The 22,808-nt window shown below is 42.5% G+C and overlaps 1 protein-coding gene across 1 annotated transcript in view; it reads left to right on the top strand.

Annotated features, from left to right (window-relative positions):
* The window catches only part of adarb1b (adenosine deaminase RNA specific B1b), a 133,531-nt gene that overhangs the window by 44,900 nt on the left and 65,823 nt on the right, over positions 1-22,808 (top strand). The window contains exon 2 of the mRNA XM_080498343.1: positions 298-367. The gene's annotated coding sequence lies outside the window, so the exon portion shown is untranslated. The remainder of the gene's footprint in view (positions 1-297; positions 368-22,808) is intronic.

Here is a 22,808-nt window from a genome sequence, read left to right as displayed (position 1 = left end):
TGTTGACCTTGATTTGTTTCAGTTTTCCTTCAGGTTGATTCTCAAGCATTCCTTCAAACACAATAAAACTACACTGGCCTTATTCAGGGGATAATAAAAAAAACATACTCATGATACGAGATGCTGTTTTGCTTCACTGCTTCCTTCTGGGGTCACAATGGATCACGTGTGATCGTGTTCCATTTAGCCGTTTTCACGCCGCGTGCTCTTGCAGACAGCACTTTTGTCAACATTCGTATGTCAGGAACATTGAATATACGCACAAATCTTATTAATATGATGCTTTTCACCCTGCAGGTGCAGCGCGTGACACCTGCAAACTGCAAGACGCTCGGTGGATAAAACTGCTGTCGCCTCGAGTGCAACGGTGAGTTCACATCTCTGACAACCCAGATCATTTACCTGTCGCCCGCTCTCACGTTTGCAACAGAGGGATTCATTGAATAGCCAATATTTTTTTCTTACACGATTTATAACGGAACTACGGTTGCAGCACATGGAGAAATATACCAGTTACTTTTGCAGGACAATAGATCAGCAGCATTATTAAAACATTGCTTGGTCCTCGCATGCGAAAGCAAATTCCTATGGTGGCAGATAAATGGTATGTTATATTTTTCCCACACAATTTTTTCATTTATTCATCCACATTTGCCATCCGCGGGTGTAATCTTGTGGTTGGCCAGCCAAATATCAATAATCCATTAAAAAACAAAAAGAATTATTTAGTTATTTAGTCATTTATTTATTTATTGTAATTATAAAAAAAACAAAACAGGATACATCTGTTGTGTAACTTCTGAGAAAATTTTTTAGAGGTCTGTGTAATTTAAATAGTGGTCATAAAACCCCATAACAACCTGAACTCGGCACCTGTGGTTACACATTTCTCTGCTCATAATTGAACTTTTCGTGTCCAATGCCACGAGGTTTTTTGTTTTTTTTTTCCAGGAAGGGCCATAAAACTAACAGTATAATCATTTTTAATAGATTCTGTCTTCTGTCCGTTTCATACCTCCAGTTATTGTTTACTGAGTGACTGACACTCAGCTCAGTGTCTGATTATTACGACAAGTAGTGCTCACACAATGGGAAAGCCATATTGTCGTTATTAAAATGTAATTAGAATAATTATATTAGAAATTATTCGTGTGTTGTTGTGAGCAGTATGATTCAACACAGTGCTGCTTTTTTGGCTTTGTGCTTGTTTTTTTTTGTTGTTGTTTTTTTAGCCTGACTGCCGGCCAGATAAGTGCTGACATTACCAGCCTTTCAGAAAGGAGTCGACTTCATCTTCAGCCCAATGCCCACTTCACAAGCAGTGTTGTCATTGATATGCCCACACACACACACAGCAGCCTAGATAAATGCAGTGTCTGCCGCCCCCCCCTCCCCTTTTTTTTTTTTTTTTGAAGAAGTGACAATTCAAACTGTATCTGCACCAGTGTGGCTATTTTTAACACGATTCAAATATCAGGGGATCCTGCACTCTCCCTCCATCCCTTTATGCTTCTCTTTGCTCGTCTCCTTCTTTTACTCCCCTCAATTCATTGAAATTTCAAAACCCTTGCTATCTCCTGTTGGGATGATTAATTATAGGGCATGGAAATAGACTCGCGTACCGTACACCTGCTCCATACACATGTCTTTTTGTCCCTTTCATGTTGTGGTGAACAGTTCAGACAAGAAGCGCAGCACTAGAATCATCACTTTGGACCACGCCACAGCCCGTCAGGGAAATCGAAGCAGTTCAAGTAAATGTTTTTTTTCAATCCTCATTTGCTTTCACTCTGTGGGACTGCATGCTGCACCCACGATATTCAAAGCAAGGCGATTTCATTTCACTTTTAGGAGACAAAGAGTCAATTGAAGAAAGTTACAAATATTGTTTTGTTTAGATTTTTTAAAGATGAGGCATTCCAGACCCCCCCCCCCCCACCCCCCACCCCCTTCTCACCCTAATCCATGTCATTTAAGAATATGAGGATGAGTGTTGTACTAGTAATAGAGCTATTAGTATTAGTTTAATAGTAGTGCATTCATGGTAATGGTTTCTAGACTGATAGATCTTGAATTATGGTGATTTTAAACCGCTCACACTGGCCAGAATAAAAAAACAAAAAAGAAATTCATAAAAACAAAGCTTGAAAAGTTCAAATAGATCTGCACAAAATCAAATATTATGGTCAGATTATTTACAAAGTGGAGCACTAGTGTGGATTATAACACCAATACTCGTCCGTGTTCTAGATTTGTTTCATCCAGATTTGGGGAACAGACAACTGAAGCCAATCCCAGCTGACATTGAGCCAAGGACATTAAACATCCCGGACTGGTGCACAGGTCATCACAGGGCTAACACAGAGAAATAGCCAATCACACACACACACACACAAATACCTACAGGCAATTTAAAGCTGACGCCTTACTGAACAAGCAGTTCTTTAGGTGAAGGGAGACAGTCGGAGGATGAGAGGAGTGAACTCCAGAACCAAGAATCAAACAGAAATATTCCTACTGTGAGGCTCACGACTACGCTCCTATGGAGCTCCCAAATGGTAAATTAAAACAAGCAAGTTATCTTCCTCTTGATTGGACACACATTTTGTTGACGTGGAGTCTTGGTCTTAAGTGTTCCCAACTCGTTATGAACTTTTCTCCTTCTGAAGAAAAGTCAAACGACATTCGTGAGTCACTTAACTGTTACCAAATAGGAAGAAATGGAAGCTTCTCCTGTGGCCATTGGGGAAGATTTATAGCAACTTGAGCTTCTAGTTTAACACATTTACAGGCTACTAAACCGCAGCAGTTTGAAAGTAAATCTATTTTTTGGTCTTTTAGGCTGCGGAAACAGTAGCGGTCACAAGCCCCACCCACTCCGCACCAGAAATTTAGATTCACAGCTTAGAATATGCAGATTTTTCTCTGCATGTTTGATTGATCAAAAAGATAAAAAACAGGTTTGACGCCATGATTGATAACTGCTTTCAGAGGCATATAGTATCTGGTTGTGACGATTGATGGTGGCGTTTGTCTTTGCAATATTTTGGCTTTACTTGTATACAATTAATCATTCGTCATTCATCTTTATGTGCAGCCTGTGGTCCATACGAGGGAGCATGTAAAATGACCTCTAAAGTTCCTCTGTGGTGCGTTCGTGTGATGTATTCCAAGTCCTATACTTTAATGATGGTGAAAATATACATACTAGCCTTTTGAGACCGCATTTCACCTCTCTGGTTGAACACAGCAGCTATTGTTCCCTCTTCCTGTCCGGGGAAAGCCCAGGCGCGGTGGTATTGACACGAGGAGACGTTTACCGTCCCCCTTCCACGCTCTTAAACATTTTCCTGCCGGGCGCTACAGGGTGAGGAATTGTCAGACAGACGAGGAGGAGGAGGAGGAGGAGGGTCGCCTTGAGTAGATTGTGATCGCCACGGGTCACCGCGTCGACGCTGCACCCGATGGCGCTCAGGTTGATGGCGCCACGCTGTCCTCGTAAGGGGAAAAGGTGTACAGGAAGTGTAGGAAGAGGCGGTAAACGATTCTGTCAGCTCGGTCTGGATTACTCGTTTTCTCTTCACCCTGAAAACCACACTCGTTCCACCTCAGTATCACAGGCTTCTGCATAAGACACAGACACACACACACACACAGGCAGGCTTTACATTTGGCAACATACGCACATACTTGTTTTCGTACATCCTCTAATTGCGAAACAACTCCTTGGCTGCGACATCCAAACCAAACCTGCTGTTCATTTCCCTTTATTAGGAATGCTGGCTTTATGGCGGATGCTCTGGCTTGATGTGTTAATGGCAGCAGCCTTTCTGTACAGACAGACACACGACCTGTGGTATTGTCAATCCTCCCACCGCCTCCCCTTCACCTCCGTTACTGTAATAAATATTTAGCCCCACGTAGGCAGGACCGCCGCCACTCACCCAACCGGACTGTGATGTGCTGCTCCGAGGTTCCTAAGACAAGCATGTGACAGCTTCGAGCACTCAGGTTGTGTATTTTGAAGCACAGCTCAGTGAGCTGGTGACCACAGTACGGGATGGGAAAAAGTAAAGTTGAACCAACTGTCTGATTTGTGGCGGAGGAAGACGTGTCATGAATATCCAAACGCAGTCACTTTAAATTATTCCGACATGGATCTGTGCGGTTTTTATATCGACTGTGCGTCTTTGGGTCTCGCACGTCGTCATGCAGGGCCGTCCAGTCATAGAAGACGTAAACTGTTCATAACCAACTTCATTTGATTAATTTTCAGATGATTTTCAGATGATTTAGTCGAGATGACAAAAGAATCTGGGTTAGCCATGTTTCAACTGTCATGAGCTGGTGCGTGGATGTAATTCTGCAGGCTGCTTTGTGATACCAGATGCTTCATAATGTACCGGTGTGTGAAAAAGGTCATGTTCGTCAATTGTCATGCATTGAGACGAGCACACACACGCCATTGGTGTGAAGCACAATGTGCATTTAAGATTCAGCAGGTTGAAGTTGGAAACAGATGATCGGTTCACCATTAGTTGGCACAGCAGATGTTAGATGCCCCCCCCCCCCCCCCCAGATGTTCTGGCTTTCTAAAATAACAATATGTTAATCAGCTTAGCTATTCCCTCTTAATTGTCTGTATTTGTAAATGGGTCTCTTGGTGATTGGTTAACAAACTGTAAAGAGTGTCAGTCACCTTTAACTCTGGCTCATTGATACCCAAACCTAGATAAAGAGTGAAAAATGGTCGTTTAGTTTCATTCAACAGTTTTGTTCACGTTGTGATGAATCCTCCATTACCGGTTTGCTGTCGGTAGTAGGGAATAAATACAGTAATAATGCCACCAGATCAGGAGGTGTCTGTTGTTTGTATATGACTCACCAGAAATATTTTCTGCTCACTGAAACTTGTCTCATTGTGTCAGTGTTTTCACTCTCTCAGATGTTGACAGGCTTTTAGGGATTTACCAAGCATAAAGATTTTGAGATGGTATTGAAGCAGAAGTAGGTAAAATGAAGTGTTGTTTGAAACTACTGGCTGAAATTGAACGTAAACACTGCAAGATCCTAGTCCATGCTGGTGGTGATGACAACGTTGTCGAACTCTGTCATTTTTATTTCGTAATGGTATTCATCCTATTTTCGATGGCGCGGCTCTCTTCTGTAGGACTATGGCCAAGCATTGTGTTTGAGTTGTAACACAATAAACTGTAACAGAAAAATGTATCTAGTTTGATTCACCTGTTTATCACCTTTAGTTCATGATTCAGCTCCTGGTCCCAGTTTCCAAACGTTTAACCAAAGACGCATGACAAAAAACAACCTTATCCTAAATATATAAATGACGGTCCTTATATTTTGTATATCATTCACATCTGTTGTTCAGTCATGAAACACTGTAGCTGTGATTTCCCCCCCCCCCCCCCCACTCAGTATGAATACAAAAATCATCTGTTGAAGAGTCCCTGCCCTATTTTTTTGGTGTCATTTACCTTGAGCACCATCTGTGTGGCTCAGAGGTGTTCAGGGACGTGAAATAGCTCTGCCATTGTCGACGTTGACGTACGATTAAGAAAAAGCCCTACATGGAGGCTTGAAATTGTTGTTGAGAAAATGTTCCACCACCGGATGAATTACAAGCAGGAAATATTCAGAACACACTGACAACAAAAGCAATAGCTATCCACAAACGATTTTCATGAAATTTGTATCATCTTTTTGGATTTTTCTTTTTGGGTTGGTAGGGCCGTCGTCTCCCAGTCGGAAGTTTGCAGTGTTTTTTTTTTCCCCCCCTCAAACTATTCAATAACAGCTTTTAACAACACTGTCGTCTATTTTTCCACAGTATCAAAGTATTTCTCTTTATGCCATCAGGTTTCTCTTGCGGTTGTTTTCAAGGACAGCTCCTTTATCCACAGGCATGCATTACTTGATCAACTATTTCCTTTGAGAGTACTGACTTTTTCACATAGCTGTGCACATTGTAACACACCCCACGAACTCCCCAAGGTCTCTGTACAGTCATCAGCAGCGGCTTTACATAAATACTAAGCCCTTCCGAGCAAATACAGGTAAACGCCTGACCCAGTGTTGTCTGTGATCTCGGTCTCTCACTTCAGCGGAAACATTTGAAGCCCGAGCGTTTTTTTTTTTTTTTAAGAGAAATCCCCCAGCTTGTGTATTAATAGCTCAGCTAACCCCCCGGTCAGTAATGTGGTGGTTTTATTGCCGTTTTAATACCAAACCTGCATCGGTGAGCAGCCATTAAAGCGGCTGCCCACGTTGCTGAGGCTCTTTCTGAGTTCCAGCTCCCTGAAATGATGAAAGGTATGATATAATTTGCAGCAACGGGCAGCGTCTCTCCTCTTCACTGACACCTTATATCATAAGTTAAAAAAGATGATGATGATTCTCAGGCAATGGTGGGTAATTACAGCAGGCAGCTTCTATTTTCCGCGATTTCTGAGATAACGGTGTGCTGGGAAATTGGAAATCATCTCTGATGCAAAACATGTCCACACGTCTTTTTTTTTTTTTTTTTCTTTTTTTTTAACCAGAATTGAGCCAGTGCCAGCTAAGTGTTTTTGAGCCGTGCGTCGCATAACAGCGGCTGGAGCAGCCCCACATCCTGTCCGTGTTGAGATGCGGACCAAATTGTCAAGCCAGACTCCAAAAGCAAACCCCGTTGTTGTTCTTCACGACACCCGTGTGCACCTGCTGGCGTCTCTGCGCAGCTTGTCCTGCCAATCGCAGCCCGCGCCCTCCCACCTCGGAGTTTGAAAACCTCAGTCCCACACCTCTCCCGTCCAGTTTTAACGCTGGCCAGATGCTCCAGCTCAGATGTCCATATGTTTAAAGGTTCCCAGCAGGAAAAAACAAAACAAACGTGCTCCAGGTTCTCCCGCAAGCTCGCAAAATGGATTAACTGTAGACTTTTTCTCTGAAGAGTTCAAGCAAGGCTGAAAGGAAGAAGGTGAAGTTATTGGAGTGTGGGCTGATGCCCGCAGGAGCTTATCAGGTGTACACCAGGAGGTTTACCTGGAATCTGATCTCCCAAAACATCCTTAGAAACAGGAGTGTGAAGCGAGGCGGCAGAGGTGTCAGATCTTCGGGTAAAAATGAGAGGTGAAGGCTTCACTTTGGATTTAATCCACATAGGTAACAGGGAGTTTAAACAAAGGGTTTCAAGTTGTGATACGAACATCACGATCGGTGCTTTTATGCATCAGATGCTTGTCTTTACATAGAATGTGCTGCCCACTTGATTCAAGAGGGAAGTGCATTGCAGTGAGGACAGAAGAAGTTCTTCATAATTGTAACTTGGCAATAACTGAGCAGCTTCCGCCATTAATAAGCATGCAGATGATCGTTTCTACTTTAAGGCGCATATAGTTTTGCAATGTTTAAGGATTAACTGCCATTGATATTGGGTTCATATATGAATTATTGATCATTCGTTGCATCGGCAGTTTAGGGAATTCGAAGGCCCAAAACAAAGCACCAGGAGATGCAATTGCCGTGTTTGGTGTAGATGATGAAAGTTTTGTTTTTATTTCCCCATATTGCAACAATTAATTGTGTAATTAATCTTAAAAAGAAGATATGATAAAATCCAGCCTAATCAGGGGAGAGAAAAAAAACCTTAGTCTAAGCATTTCAGCAGACTTGGGAATCGGTGGCTGTTTTGTAATTTCATGTGACCATTTTCTTATTATGTGACCCAAGATGAGTTTTCATGCCAATTCTTGTGTTTGTATCACAATTTCAAATAAGGGGGAGTTCCCCCCCTTATCTGCTGCACTACAAGGCTCCTTCCTGCACTTTCCTTCTCTGCTCAAATTCTCCTCCTCATAAATCATTCCCCTACATTGTTGCTCTTGGAGAGCTGATTGGTGTCCTTGTGGGATGTGCACGGTGGCCCGTGTGAAAATCGGCATCGTCATCCGCAAGGACTGTAAAAGTCAACATCTCCTTGTTTTTTAATGGAATTGTGTTGTTTTGTTGTTTTTTTTAAATCTTATTTTGGCTTGGGATGCTCTGACAACATATGCTCTGAGTGATCCTGCTACCAGAGATGGATAAACAAAAAAAAGACAACATCGCACAGATTAGCATATATTCATATTAAAGAATCCATCTGGATACTACCTGTTTTCTTTCACACTTTGCTCCCACGGCCCGCCGACGTGTCTCTCACTTTGTCCCAGTGTTTGTCATCCGACAGTGACTCGCGTACGAATTCGTCCTCTTGCCTGTGACCGGACAGGAGACGAGGGAGAAAAAAAAGGTCTGCTATCAAAGCCCCACATTTGTTTTGGAGCCTGGAAGTGGGAGTAGCGGCCAGATGTGAAAACAAAGTAAGCATTCAGGCAAATCCGCAGCTGAGGCTGCTGTCACTGATAGTGTAGATTTGAGCCTGTGGAATCCGTCTGCTTAGTGTTTCTGTGACATCTGTGTTACCCCGCAGATAGGACTTACTGCAGTTATTGAACTCTTTATGACTGCGACGGCAAGGGGGTGCATTTAACGTAGCTTTACTTTACCATCTCTTCTGTATACTCTTCCGATAAATGATGGGCCAGCTATCGTTATTGAGCGCTGACATGTTGTGTACACAGTCACAGCTGGTATGATCATACAGTTGTGGCATTTTGATGATGCGACATGCACAGTATCCAATCGAGCCTGACTAACACAGTCACTATCTTTCAAGTCTGTAACAGTCACGGTAGAAGAAGAAAAAAAAATCACTGTAAAAATCCCTTCCCATAGTGGAACCGATATACTTGATTTAGTCGCAGACAACAGGAGTGCTATTATGTAGGCATATGTATATACATTTTGTCTTCCTGCCTCTTTATGATGCAAGGCGCAAAGATTACTATCCCAGGCGCCATATTTTCGGTACGTAACTAGTCCTGCACCGTTGGGAGCAGGTAGGCAAAAAGCACATCAAAACTTGCAGATAATTCGGAATAGTGTGCTCTGACTTTTGTTTAATGATTTGGAAAACAGTTTCAGAAAAAAAAACATCGCCAATGATGAAAAGAAAATGCCATTTACAGCGGATGGAATTTTGGTAAAAGCACACGGAAATTCGGGAGTAGTGTGCTGTGATGTTAATGACTCGGCAAGCCGTTTTCGCAAAAAATAAAAAATTTAAATTCAAAAACCTGAACAATTGTCCACTCAAAGTGGATTGAATTTTGGTGTCAAACACAACATGGAGGGGATTCTCATCAGCAGCGAGTGGCAGGCACACTCACAACTACATCTAAAATGTTCAGTTCACAGTTAAAGATTATCTTTGAAAATTTGCCCAACCCATTATGAGTTTCCATTCTTTATGAGTCCCAACAGCCATCCTTGGCAACATTTTATGGAGTGAAAAACTTTACTAAACCTGGCATTTAACCAATAATTACCAAGTGGTATGAGACAGAACGTGCACAGTGTGTGTGTGTGTGTGTGTGTGTGTGTGTGTGTGTGTGTGTGTGTGTGTGTGTGTGTGTGTGTGTGTGTGTGTGTGTGTGTGTGTGTGTGTGTGTGTGTGTGTGTGTGTGTGTGTGTGTGTGTGTGTGTGTGTGTGTGTGTGTGTGTGTGTGTGTGTGTTGGGAGCTGAGCGAGTGAACCGTTTGTTACACACTTTGAAAAGCCCTGCTCCACTGAAATCAGGAGGAATCCATCATTATGAAGTGGATCTGAATGCAGAGATCATGACTCGGTCTGTCACTAAATATCATTAAATCTATTTTTAAGATTGAGTACTCTTTGCCAGCGCGCAGTGTTGTTTTCTACCCTCCAGCATTTTATTTTCCAAAAGAAGAAAACTGAGAGTCACGAAGTCAAACCGAGCTGCACACCCACTTTTAGCACATTTGGCCATCAAGCAAGCGGAACCTTAGTGGTAAGAATATTAACCATCCATCAACATAAAGTCTTTTTTTTCAGAACACAGTGGGTTTTGCAGGAGGATGAGAAACAAAAACGCCAACTTATTCCTTTCAGGGCTCAGAAAATTAACGGAGTGTCATGAAAAAAACAACAGCAACAACAACATATTTTTGAAATATCCTACAAGTGCAGTCCGAGGAAAGGAAATATAACTGTACTGCACAATTGAACATTTCCAGATACGTATTGTGCGAGTGTCAGCTCACCACTGCAATCACGGATTGGTCGACCTCGGACCAGCTTCCCTTCTGATCTGTGATCTGAAGGACAATTTACACAATAACTCCAGACAGGCCCGGGGATTCACTCCACTTCTGGAAGCACGCAGCAGGAGTACCAATCCATCACGTGTACCTGTGATCCGTCGGTCTGAGATGTAATTTACGTGCACTCGGAGCGCGTGCGCTCCAGAAGAAGTGAAATTGACGTTTGATCCCACTACAAAAGCATTCAGATCCCGAGCGGCTGTGAAATAAACCCGGGGATGCGGCGACGCCAGAGAAAACAGAGCATCACCGTCTGACTGGCGTCGAGCCGAGTTCTAACTTATATGTAAAAAAACAAAGCTAATGAGGATTTTCATCACTTGCACTCCTCTTTGACGGTATACCCCACACAGAACATGAGAGAAAGCTGACAATCTGACAATGAAAGCTTTTCATACGCCTTTTCGAATCCTCTTGGAGGAATGTCTTTCTCCAGTTTGCTGCTTTGTTTTGATTTTCTTCTCCATCATTCCTCATTTTAGCAGAAATATGCTGCTAAGTATTTTTGCCTCTTGATTAAACAAGCAGCATGGATAAGAATACAATTAAAAAGAAAAATCATGCTGGGCATGCATGAATTGTAGTGATTGAACTACGTTGAAGAAAAAGGAAACCTCGGGTCAGACAATGGCCAGCTCAGTGTTAGACGTCTGCACAGTCGCTGTTGTTGTAGTTGCCAGCCAACCAGTCCTCTGAAAATGTACTTAATGTTAAACTGTGAGAGGCAATTCAGCTGCCATAGTTTCCTGCAGACAACAGAGACTGTTTAATTTGCGCACATTCTTGTGCTTTGCTCCACTAATCAGCCTCCACACGGAGTCAAATCAGATTGTTTTGGTGTAAAACAATTGTCTTTACAGCCTCGCCGCCGCCGCCGCCGCCTCCATTACCGAGATTCCCCCACCAGCCTAGCAGGAGAGGAAGCCTGCGATTAGATTCTTCTCACCTTGATCAGATTACACATCAGAATTAGTATAATTACAGCTGTCACTGATTAATGGGCATACTATAATTAGCAATCCGGGTGTGGGGAGGCGCCGTGTGCGACGGGTGGCGAGGGGAGGCGCGACCGTGGAGGTGTTTACGAGTCGCGTCGTATACAATCGCGCCGATGCTGATTTGCGTGTGCGCCCCGTGAAAGCGTCAACGCAATTGACTCGGGCCGCACGAAAAGAGAATAACAGTCAACTCATTATTGCTTCAGTCCTCAGAGAGTAGGGGACGGACTTTCAGGCGGCAACGAACATGAAAGGGAGCAGAGTAATGAGCACGGTAAAGAGCGAGGGGAAAACCCAGCTTCAATACGCCTGAAATCACACTATTTCAACTTTTCCCGAGGAATGGCATTAACTGCCGGAGATGTTTTGCGAGCTTTTATCGACATAGAGCTGAGGTTTATTAGACACCGCTTCCTCATGTACAGTTTCGTCAGCGTGGTGTATTGTTTTCATCCGGACGTCTGCTGGTGCTGCTTGTTGTCGGGCGGATCGGGGCTTGTCAGTCGAGCTAAATGGCTTGCTCATGCTTGTCAATTTGCCGTTGATGCGCCTGCACCGGTGCATGCTTCCGCCGACATGCAAATCGCACACGCATCTCTCTGACAGTGACCCGTCGTGTAACCCAAAGCTCCTTTGCAACCAGATAGTGCTCCTGCCGCTTCTTGAATAATTTTGATGGAGGTTGTGGAAATTCACGGTAAAATCGGGAAACGCCCATAAAACCCTCGCAAATGTTGATAAAATGTGAATGCAGTTTTGTTTCTACTATTTGACTTGTGTTTAAGCTGAATGTAACAGAAATATCAAGCAAACCGTCTCTTTTCTATATTTCAGTGGAATTTGATCCTTTTCGAAAGCAGATGGTTGAAATGTTTATTTTTTGGCAGAGATCACGGCGGGAGTCCTGATGCAAATTTGAGCAAGAAAACCATGGAAAAAAATAAGAATTATTTTTTTTTTAATCTGGAGGAGTCCTGGTAAACTACTTTCATGTTGAAGTCTCTGTATTTTATGATTGCGAGTGTGTGTGTTTGCTTGCATTTGACTTTATTGTATTGGAGAAATGAGATAAAAAGGTGTGTTTAGTGTAAATTCTTGGCTTTTTAACTGAATGTATTTGCATCATTATTCCCATTTGTGTTGATCGATATACTCGACTTGGCTAAATCATGTGGTGTAACGTGGATCTCATTGCTTTTCACATGCCTCATGTATATTAGAGTTTCTTCTCCACGACACAGAGAAAGCCAAGGTGTCACAATGATCCGCGGATGTCGTTACACTGTCATGAACCCACGACACAGTGACTCCTCACTGTGTTCACGACACGCTCTGGATATACCCCTACTCAGACGTCTGCTTGGTGGGACAACTTTAAAACATTAAGTGGCTGGTGCTGAAATTTTTTCCACTATCACCGAGTGAGCCGCTGCGCACACTGGAGGGCACACGACTGTAATGAGGCTGCTGGTTTGGCTCTTGACAGCTCATTAGCTGCGTTTTTACAGTTTTGTGTGGACAGAGATCCTTTTTATTTTTTTTCCCATTTTTTTTTTTTCTTTCTTTTGTCTTTTTTTGCAGAGAGCGTTTGTGTGCTTGGCAGGAAAATCTGTTTCAAAACAAAAATACTCTTGTATATTTGGGGTGGGCCTTGGTGTAGTGTGAGTAGCACAACAACACTGTGTGTGTGTGTGTGTGTGTGTGTGTGTGTGTGTGTGTGTGTGTGTGTGTGTGTGTGTGTGTGTGTGTGTGTGTGTGTGTGTGTGTGTGTGTGTGTGTGTGTGTGTGTGTGTGTGTGTGTGTGTGTGTGTGTGTGTGTGTGTGTGTGTGTGTGTGTGCGCGCGCGCTTACCAAGTATCTCTCTTGAATTAATCATCTCATATTTTGTCAATGTATGTACCAAGAAGGGAACTTCTGATAGATAAACTGACTTTTTAATTTTATATTTTACATGCTGCATCTTGAAAATCTAGAAATATATTGTTTTTCTTTTTTGCTATTTTTCTTTGAAATAGGAAGTTTTAAATGCCGCTTTCAGGAATGCAAATATAACGACTTATTTCTTTATAAAAAAATTCAGTAACTCTCTCACCCGTAATTTGTCAGAGCTATTTTAAAAGTAATTGAAATTTAAAAAAAATATATATATATATTTAGGCGATCTACAATCAACACCATAACATGGCTTAATGGAAATACTGGCTTAGACTTACCCAAATCCAAATTTACAATTACAAACTCTTGGGTTGTTGAGGAACTTCTTCTCAATATTGATAACGGCTCTGGACTCCAATTTCACGGGAACATATTTGCTACTGATACTTGTTTTAAGTTGCCTCGAGAGTCAAAATGTGTAATGTTGTCACTGCATTGAAAACAAACAATAAACATGTTAAATTGTTCAGTATTACAGACCCATTAAAGCTTTTACTGGAGAGTATTTTTTGAATTACATTCCACTCTCACTTTTTTTTTTTTAATGTTCTTTAACCACATGCAGCTTATATTAAGAAGCTAATTGTGTATCAAAATATACTGGAACAGCCATTTTTATCAAATTTTAAATATGTTGACAGAGCATGTATTCACCACTTAACTCCGTACTCTTGACTTGGGCTAAAGTGGAAACACACAGAGCTGTGAATGAATTGTTGTCAACATACGCTGCTCCATATTGTAAAATGGCCTTTAACCCCAGTCTCAAGTACAAAGCGAGAACACAACCCCCATCTCCCCTGGGATTGTGAATTCTGCCTAAATAGCACTTCAGAAAGCATTTTGCAACCAGAATCCGTGATTTCCCATTTATGCTTAAATGAATCACCGAGTGCACCCCCTTCCCCTCCGTCCCCGTCGTAGCAGTCAGTGCAAACCAGATGGATTGTACGGGGGCCGCTGTGAGGGCAGCAGAGGGTGGTGAGAGAGAACGGGAGCGGTAAGAGATTGAGCTGCAGGGTTTCAAATATTAATAGAGATGGAGTGTATATCAGACATCTTGCATGCATGAGCTGTTTGTGTGCACTCCAGGTTTTCAACAAGCGAAGCACCCCCCCCCCCCACCACCACCACCACCACCACATGGCCAGCCTCTCAGTCAGCGAGCAGCGGTAGCCAAGCAGAATGAGCAGGCAAATGGACAGCCGAGGCTAAGGCAAATTACCGCATGTACTATAGCCGCCTTAGCTCAATACGTTGTATGTCCACAAACGCTATGAAGTATGACGACATCACTTTATTTCTCCTTGAAATTTAGTTTACAGTCCTAATGACATGCAGAACAGCCATGCTCATTTGCTCTTCACGCTCTTCACGTAGTCGCAGATAAAATAGTGCCATTTCTTGTTTTTGAGGTCCTCCCACGGCTCTAAAAATCTACAGAGGGTGAGAGGAAGAGAAGAATAGGCAGGCAACAGCCAAGTCTGTTTTTTTTTTTTTGTGTGTGTTTGCCAATAGAGTGAAGTGACACTTCCCTACAGCGGAGTCCAATTGCAAGGCCTTTGTCTTCGAAGCATGAGAAAGAAATTGTTGCTGACTTGATGTTGTGGAGCCTGTCGAGGTCCATCAATCCCAACGATTTAACGCTTCACATTAAAAATTAAGTCGGATGAATTATTCTACTGTATAATTAGGGACGATCCAAGGGTTGATTGCTAGCCTAGTGTGTTAATAGTGGACATGTTGGTTAGCACAACTTCCTCTCTCACTGACATTATTGGGATAAGGTAAAGCTCATCACTGCCACCGAGTGTCCAAAAGAAGAAGCTCTGAAAAACAACCTGATCCCATTATTTATTGGTCAGGATACTGCTCATTAGCGATTGAAATAAGAACACTCATAGGTAAACATAACAATATTTTTTAATGCTTTCCTTCTGCTGAAAAAGAAGTAAAGTGTGCCAATTCGAAGATGCAGGGTAATGGAGAATAATAGTGGGATAGTGACATCAGCAGTGAAGAATCATAAAGTCAGTAGCACAGAAGATGGATATACTGCCTTTTCATACAAGAGGGATGTTGCTTTATTTGTCAAGGACTGCCTTGTCTTGAACAATTTTGTTCGAAAGCAGTTACACATTTGTGTAAGTGGTTCCCTTCGGTTTCTATCTGGAGCTGACATGCAACCATTGGCTCTTCAGATCTGGCTTACTTCTATTCGGAGCGGCAGTGAAAACCTCAACCTCAACACCGTGACAGATTGCGCTCGGTTGGCCATATTGAATCAGGCAGAACCTCCGACCACACGATCCACTGCTCTCCCTCCGCTGCTCTCCCTCCCTCCGTCACTATCTGCCTGGTAAATAGATTTCCACTGCAAAAGATCTGTTGCGGCTCATCTTTCTCACCGTCATCCTCAAAGTGTCAAGACGTGACAAATTATTCAGTAAATAAATGAGGTGTTTTGCTGACAGTGTGAGGTAGGTGTTTAATTTTAGATGCTACAAAATACTATTGTAATGTCACTATCATTCAATTTAGATTATATTATAGTAGATTGATGAAATGGCGACAAAAACTAACACAAATAAATCTGTCTGTGGGTTGAGGACAAGTAAACTGCACGCTTTGATAAAACGATCCTCGATGTCTTACGAGGGAGAACCTACCCTTTCAGATGTGCTGCAGATGTTGGCATCTCTAAAGATCGGCTTGTTGATGCAACACTCTGCAGGGACAGCTACAGCACAAGTGCTTTTTCTTTCCACAGGATCAATTGAGTGAATACCATTTGTGATGGTGGTTATGTCTGCGCGTGTATGTGTTTGTTGTTATTTCCTTTTGTCCCCGTGCTCGCGGGCCCTTTCATTCATTGCGTCTAGCGTCGTGGCATCGCGAGTGCTTTTTCACATTTCTGTGGAACGAAAGGGATTGCATAACAACTCACACAGTTGAATGACAATGCCGAGTTCACACACACACACACACACACACACACACACACACACACACACACACACACACACACACACACACACACACACACACACACACACACACACACACACACACACACACACACACACACACACACACACACACACACACACACACACACACACACACAGTGGTGTATGGCTTTCATGGGACGGTACATTCATTTTTGCAGACTTACCTTGAAATCAGCCATAACTGCTATATATATATATATATATATATATATATATATATATATATATATATATATAAAATACTATTACAAAAATTTTTTTGGGGGGGGGTTCAGGTCAGACTAAGTTTATTGTACAGTTATATATATATATATATGTCAGACTAACTTTATTGTAGCAGTTATGGCTGATTTCAAGGTAAGTCTGTCAAAATGAATGTACCGTTCCATGAAAGCCAATGCTGACAGGAGGAAGAGGAAAGGCAGGTGAACCATCCCATGGTGTTGACTTTAGCAGGATTGCTACCGTTGGTCTCGCAGTCGTGTGTTTTCCTTTGCTGTTTGCCACAAGAGCAAAGCAGTCCCTCCATAGTCTGAAGTCTTCCTCCTCACTATAGTCTATGACGGCGACCCGTCCTTCACTTAAAGAGGTGTCAGCATTTTTCGGCGCATGCAGCACGGGGCACGGTTCTCTGACAGCGCGGCTATGTTGGCGGTGCGCGTCATTCTGCTCTGTCACGGCAAGGTTTCTTCAAGCCTGTGAAGTTGGCTGATAAAATTAGCACAGCAAATTAGCAATGATGAGTCACTCATTATCATCCTTGTGTATGTTGGCAGGTGGTGGGTTGTTGTGGGCTGCTCCGCTCATTCGCATCTCCTGTTTACAGGGAAGCAAATGCCTTCAAAACAAATATAATATAGCTGTGAAATTTGAGTTTGTTGTCACGAGGAGCAGAAGGTTTGTGGTCATAATTGTTTATTTTTACCAGCGATTTCGATGTGTAGCTCACAGCCGGCAGCTGAGTGAATGTATACAGTTTTCAGAGCGAGAGAGAGAGAGAGAGAGAAAAAGAGAGAGAGAGAGAGATTTCATTCTGGCAAGAACTCCGAAAACAGCGGTTCTGGAGGTAGGCTCCTCGTTGTTCCTCAGAGAAGCTCGGCTCATTTTTTGCCCGCTTATCTTTAATTGAAAGTGCCTCCTGCAGTTTGTTTGTTTGTGTCGCTCAGCACACATTAGGAAAATGTTACGAGGTTTTTTCTTTTCCCCCCCTCTGAGAACCGCTGAGACAATTTGAGTGCTGTTTTACCTGGAAGCCAGTGGTTTACGGTAAACTAAAATTATCAGCTGGTGCCACCTAATTGAATTCTAGCTTTTATCTTATCGGCTGCTCATAATCCAGATTTGCTCAAGAAGCAATGACTGCTTCCATTTGAAATCATCGGTAAAATAAACATTACTCGACAAACAAAGTTTGGCCGCAGAAAATAAAATTCTCACCTCAGGCCTTGTTGAGATTTTTGAGTTTAAATGGTGAACGTTGGTCATATTTTGGTTGTTCCTTTAAAATAAATCAGCATTGTAACGCTCTCAAAAGCTCTCGAAGATCCCTGATCTTTATATTACTGTAAATAGGTAAAACACAACTGTTATAAAGGATTATCAATAGTTCGTATGCACATGTGGGACTAAATCAGCAATAACAATAGAGGATTCCAGAGTGTTTGTGCTGCTCATGTTTCTAAATGTAATGGTGCTTTTCCAAACATGTTCATGCAAACAATTAGGTTTGTACCTTTTCTGGACTTTCTGTGTATACAGCTGTCTTTTACCAACACCTTTCTATCTGAATGCGAAGAAATGTAAACGGCCCATTTCCATGTCTCAAGTGAAAATTCATAGTTTGGAAATGGCAGAAATGCTGCCGATTGGCTCCAAGCACCGCTGTTGTTGTCAACAACAGACAAGGTTTTCCATTTTCACTTTAAAAGATTGTGACGTAAGCAAGGACTTTGCTACATTTCACACTGAATGCGTTATGTACCGAGTGTGTTTCCACACGTGGATGTTATGTGTGCATTTAGAGTCCACTCAGTTGATCATGGTTGTAGAGCACAAATTGTGACAAAGGTTGAGGGAAAATAAAGAAAGAGCCCGTGTGTATATTTTTCTATAAAGTTTCTCAAGTTGAAAAGAATATTTCACATCCTCAGATCCTTGCATACCTCTGACCTGTCAGTTTCCCCAAGTTTAATCAAAATCAATCATTCATGTTGTGCCCTAAAGGGAGAGATTGCAAAGTCGTGTAATTTGAGTTGTGTTTTTTTTTTTTTTTTTAGTACTGAGAAACATTTTAATTTCTTCCTTCCTGTTTTTCCAAGCACTTGTCTCATTTATTTTTAGCAGTGACAGACCGACCGATCGCGCTCAGGTTAGAACATATGCACTCTGCCGTGCTGCATGTCGTGATGCATTTGACTGCCGGCGCATTTTTGACTTCTCAGTCAATACATAAAAAATGAATGTGCCAGAACGACAAATGGCCCCTTCTTTAATGTTGCATGTAGAAAATGACAGAAATTTGCTGGCATGTTCAAGTGCACTTTCTAAGCAGTCGGATAACATTATGTATCGTTGGTTGACTGTTGACGTAAACACTGTCATAATGCACCAGCGGAGTCAAACCGCCATTATTGACTGAAGAACCCTTGACGTGACTGTGGACACAGTGTCTCCCTTCATTGTTTTACACCCGTCTTCTTCATGGGTCAAGCTCAAATTAATATGGCCGGAAGAAACTACGCATGATCATCTTCACTCCCTCAAACCAGTGAGGGCGACTTTGGGTTTCGTGTCTTGCCTAAGGACACGTTGGCATACAGTGAGGACGAGACATGGTCGGTGACCGAGACACTCTCTCGCCCCGGAGCTGGCTTATTCTAAGCACAACATTACACAACGGTTAAGGTGAGACACATATCTAAACATCTAACTGCCCAGACACTTATTTAACTCTTTGTTCGGGAGTAGTTGCACTGATGTAGTTTTATATTTACAACTGGCTCTTTGTGGCCCCAAGTTCAAATGATTTTGACACCTGAGCTCTTCGCTGCCACACTTGGCCCTTGTTGGTGTTTCTGCCAGGTCTGAGCATGGGCCTTTCATTTTTTTTTTATCACACTACACTCAGGGTGAGCATCATTACCTGGCTGTCACCTCGGGTAAAATATAGTTTTTAAAAGGTATAGGTAAAGGTAAGGTATAGGCTGATAACAATCAGAACGAGCCTAGTTGGAATCAGCTGAACATTATCAAACTGCCCGGGGTAAACCCATTATCAATAGGGCCGAAGCTACGCTCCAGTTGGTAGCTGTCAAAAGCCGCGACAAGAGGTACTATACCACTGAGGGGAAAAAAAAACAAAACGGCACCGTGACCTCATTGTCTGTTCATGTCAGAAATGTGTGTTTGTCTCTGCTTGTTTGTAGCACCGTACACACACCTTTCAGGTGTTGCTTTGTCCCATTATGTCATTTCATTTCAGCTCCGCTTCAACCCTCGTGTCTCTCGTGTCTGTTGCAATTACATGCTCCATACGACAGCGTATCATACATGCTCTCCTGGCCTCGGTGCACTTAGGCGATAAATTCTACCTCATTTAGCAGGTCAGCATTTAAAGCGGAAGTTCCTTTCATCTCAATCTGCTGAATTTTCTATAATTAGGCATGACGGTCAGCCGTAACATTATGACCACCTGTCTGATATCGCTGCTCAGTTTGTGACTGAGAATGTCACAAACTGAGGCATAGATTCCACGAGAATTCTGAAGGTAGCAGTAGACATTCATGTCCTGGACGTTGCAATAACTTCCCACAACTCCATCACTGGCTTTCACTTACAGTTGGTACTGACACTCATGCTGGTACTGCCAACAGTCCTTTTGCTTTACGAAACACATCTTTTCTGTGGGTTCCCATTCTTTTGTGTTACTTGAATGCACCCTTAGAATGAGTTGGCTTGTGATTGGCTGAGATTGGAGAAGGGGGAGCTTGGAGCGAAGTCAGCAGTGTGCTAGCAGATGGCTAACGGGAGCTTCAGCCCTGATGGACGGCTCACCGCGGAGCTCCAGCGTGTCTACAATGGAGGGAATATCTTGCCTCCACCGGGATCTGTTCGCTCCCAAAATCTGGTGGAGTGGTCCTTGGTTGATGATAAATCATCCCTGAACCATTCATGCAATTTGGGGTGATAGTTTTTGCGAAAGGTTGGTAACACACATACATACATACATACCAATAAATTAATTAATTAATACACAATCTTCGTTCCAACTTTCGTTGGCAAAGGTAATAATACTTTTGCACTTCAGCCTGAAACAGTGCTAATGTTTAATTTAGTTCTTAAAACATTCCACATAGAAAGTGCCCTCTCAGTCTGGTGATCTCCGGACTTATCAGAGCTGTAGATCACACCTGGATTACTTCCCATCACTGCACAGGTCAAGATTTCTTTTTCTTTTTTTTTCTTTTTTTTTTAGTATCTGAGGGTCCCAATCTGACAGAAAATGTTTTTTTCCTCACGTCGGTGGACAGCAGAGCGGTGATGCAGAAAGTCTGACACTTGGATGACGTGCGCTGTCTTTCAGGACAATCCTCTTATCTCTCTGCCTCCATTCTCCAGCCTCAACAACCAACTTGATTCGGCTCCTCGCCCAGCCTTGGCTTGAGTGTCAAACAAGTCACTGCTAAGGTCGCGAGTTCAAACCCTGGTGTGGTGGCGACACTTGAGCGCTCTCGCTCCTGTTGTTGTCGTATGCAGTGAGGGTTGCGGTGGATTTGAAGTGTCTGCTGAATAAATGTAGAATTCTGATTTATACAAAAGCCTCTAGAGGGAAACTGGCCTCTGTCCACTGTGATGGCTGTGCTATGTACTGTGTCTACAGCTAGAATAATACGGATGAAAATAGAATATGATTTATTATATTAATATAACATAATAATTTTGGCTACTCTGAATGGAATAAAGCTGGTAATGTATTAACTTGTCAATAATTTAATGAAAACGGTAACAGGATTAAATTTTATACAACTATAGTAGAGTATGTTTGTGACTTCAATAAATTAATATGAGGACTGCCCCATCCACTATACCTATTATTTCATTAGCAGTCTGCACACAACCTGCAAATAAGGCTGCAGTTATTATATTTTGAAATGACTTTTTTTTTGTCTGTTTCAGTAATGTAATAACCTATAGTATTGATGGTAAAATTTATTATGACAGTGGATCAACTATCTCATTACACTAATGGAGGGTTATTCATTTATTGACTTTATTACAGTGAAAAGGTCCAACATTATTAAGAGGTATTATGTTATTTACCATTAAAACAAGCTGTTCTATTCCTTGCAAATCATTGCATCCTGTCTCGCTTTACATTTTACACATCGACCTCTATTTTTCTTTTTTTAAAAAGCTTTCTGGGTTCGTTGGTGTTGATGACAGTTGTTCTGTACAGCAAGCACATGCAAATCCTCATGCAGTTAGCAGTATTACAAACATCAAACAGTGTTTTTTTCCCCTTTCATTACAGCCTAACACAAACACCAACATCATTAAATGAAAAGATGACCCCCCCCCCAAAAAAAAAGAAGATTGTTTTGTGTTACTGAGCTTGTTAGCACATTGTTGTGCCGTTCCCTGTGTTTTCATGTTGCTACAATAAAAGTGAACAGGCCAAAATAACATGACCCCGAGAGCCGGAATGAGCATCATCCGTCCTCTACGCCCACCATCCAAGTTAGGGTCGCCGGGGGGGGGGGGGACTAGAGTCATAATACACATGATAATGAGAAATACCGCAGACGGAAACAAACCATGATTGGCCCTCACAGCAATTTAGATTAAGCTTTGTTTGGTTTATCCGTGCCCCTCGATCTCTATTGCATTTGTTCTGTTGTGTCATCATTACAGCACGAGTGTGACCCAGTCCCGTGTTAGGAGGCTTGTTTCGTAAACACGGCCTCCAGATTGTTCCCACTGCCTGTTGCTCCCACCGCACTGGGCACACGGTGCAACATCGCCGATCGATTCAGAGGAAAGAGGGAACGAAAGTGAATATAAGATCAAACATTAGATTGCAAGGGGAGATTCTGCAACGGATTTATTTATTTAATTTTTTTTTTCATCATTTTGTCTTCATAAAGGTGAAGTTGGTCATCCGTTAAAAATGTGACCCCCAAGGTCAATTCTGTGTGTGCATTTAAAAAAAAAAGAACATTGTGTCATTGAAGTCCACTCAAGTACACCGTCAGCAAATCTACCCATAATGCTTTGTAGCACAGCAGAGAATGTCTCTCGGGGCTCCAAATTACCTCTCACATCTGCTGTTACTCTGTGCCATGAATAACCACACACACACACACACACACACACACACACACACACACACACACACACACACACACACACACACACACACACACACACACACACACACACACACACACACACACACACACACACACACACACACACACACACACACACACACACACACACACACACACACACACAAGGGCACCAAATGCCAGGAGAGGGGCTGTTTGAATTGATTAGACTGTCATCAGTGGAATGATGATGTGCTTAAACAGAGATGATGGAGGAAGTTTCTCTAATTGATTGTTCTGTCAGTCCAGTGAGTG

Source organism: Blennius ocellaris (genome assembly GCF_963422515.1).
Source record: "Blennius ocellaris genome assembly, chromosome: 6".
Classification (NCBI taxonomy): domain Eukaryota; kingdom Metazoa; phylum Chordata; class Actinopteri; order Blenniiformes; family Blenniidae; genus Blennius; species Blennius ocellaris.
The sequence above is the reverse complement of the archived record's forward strand: the minus strand, read 5'-3'. Positions and strand labels throughout refer to the sequence as shown.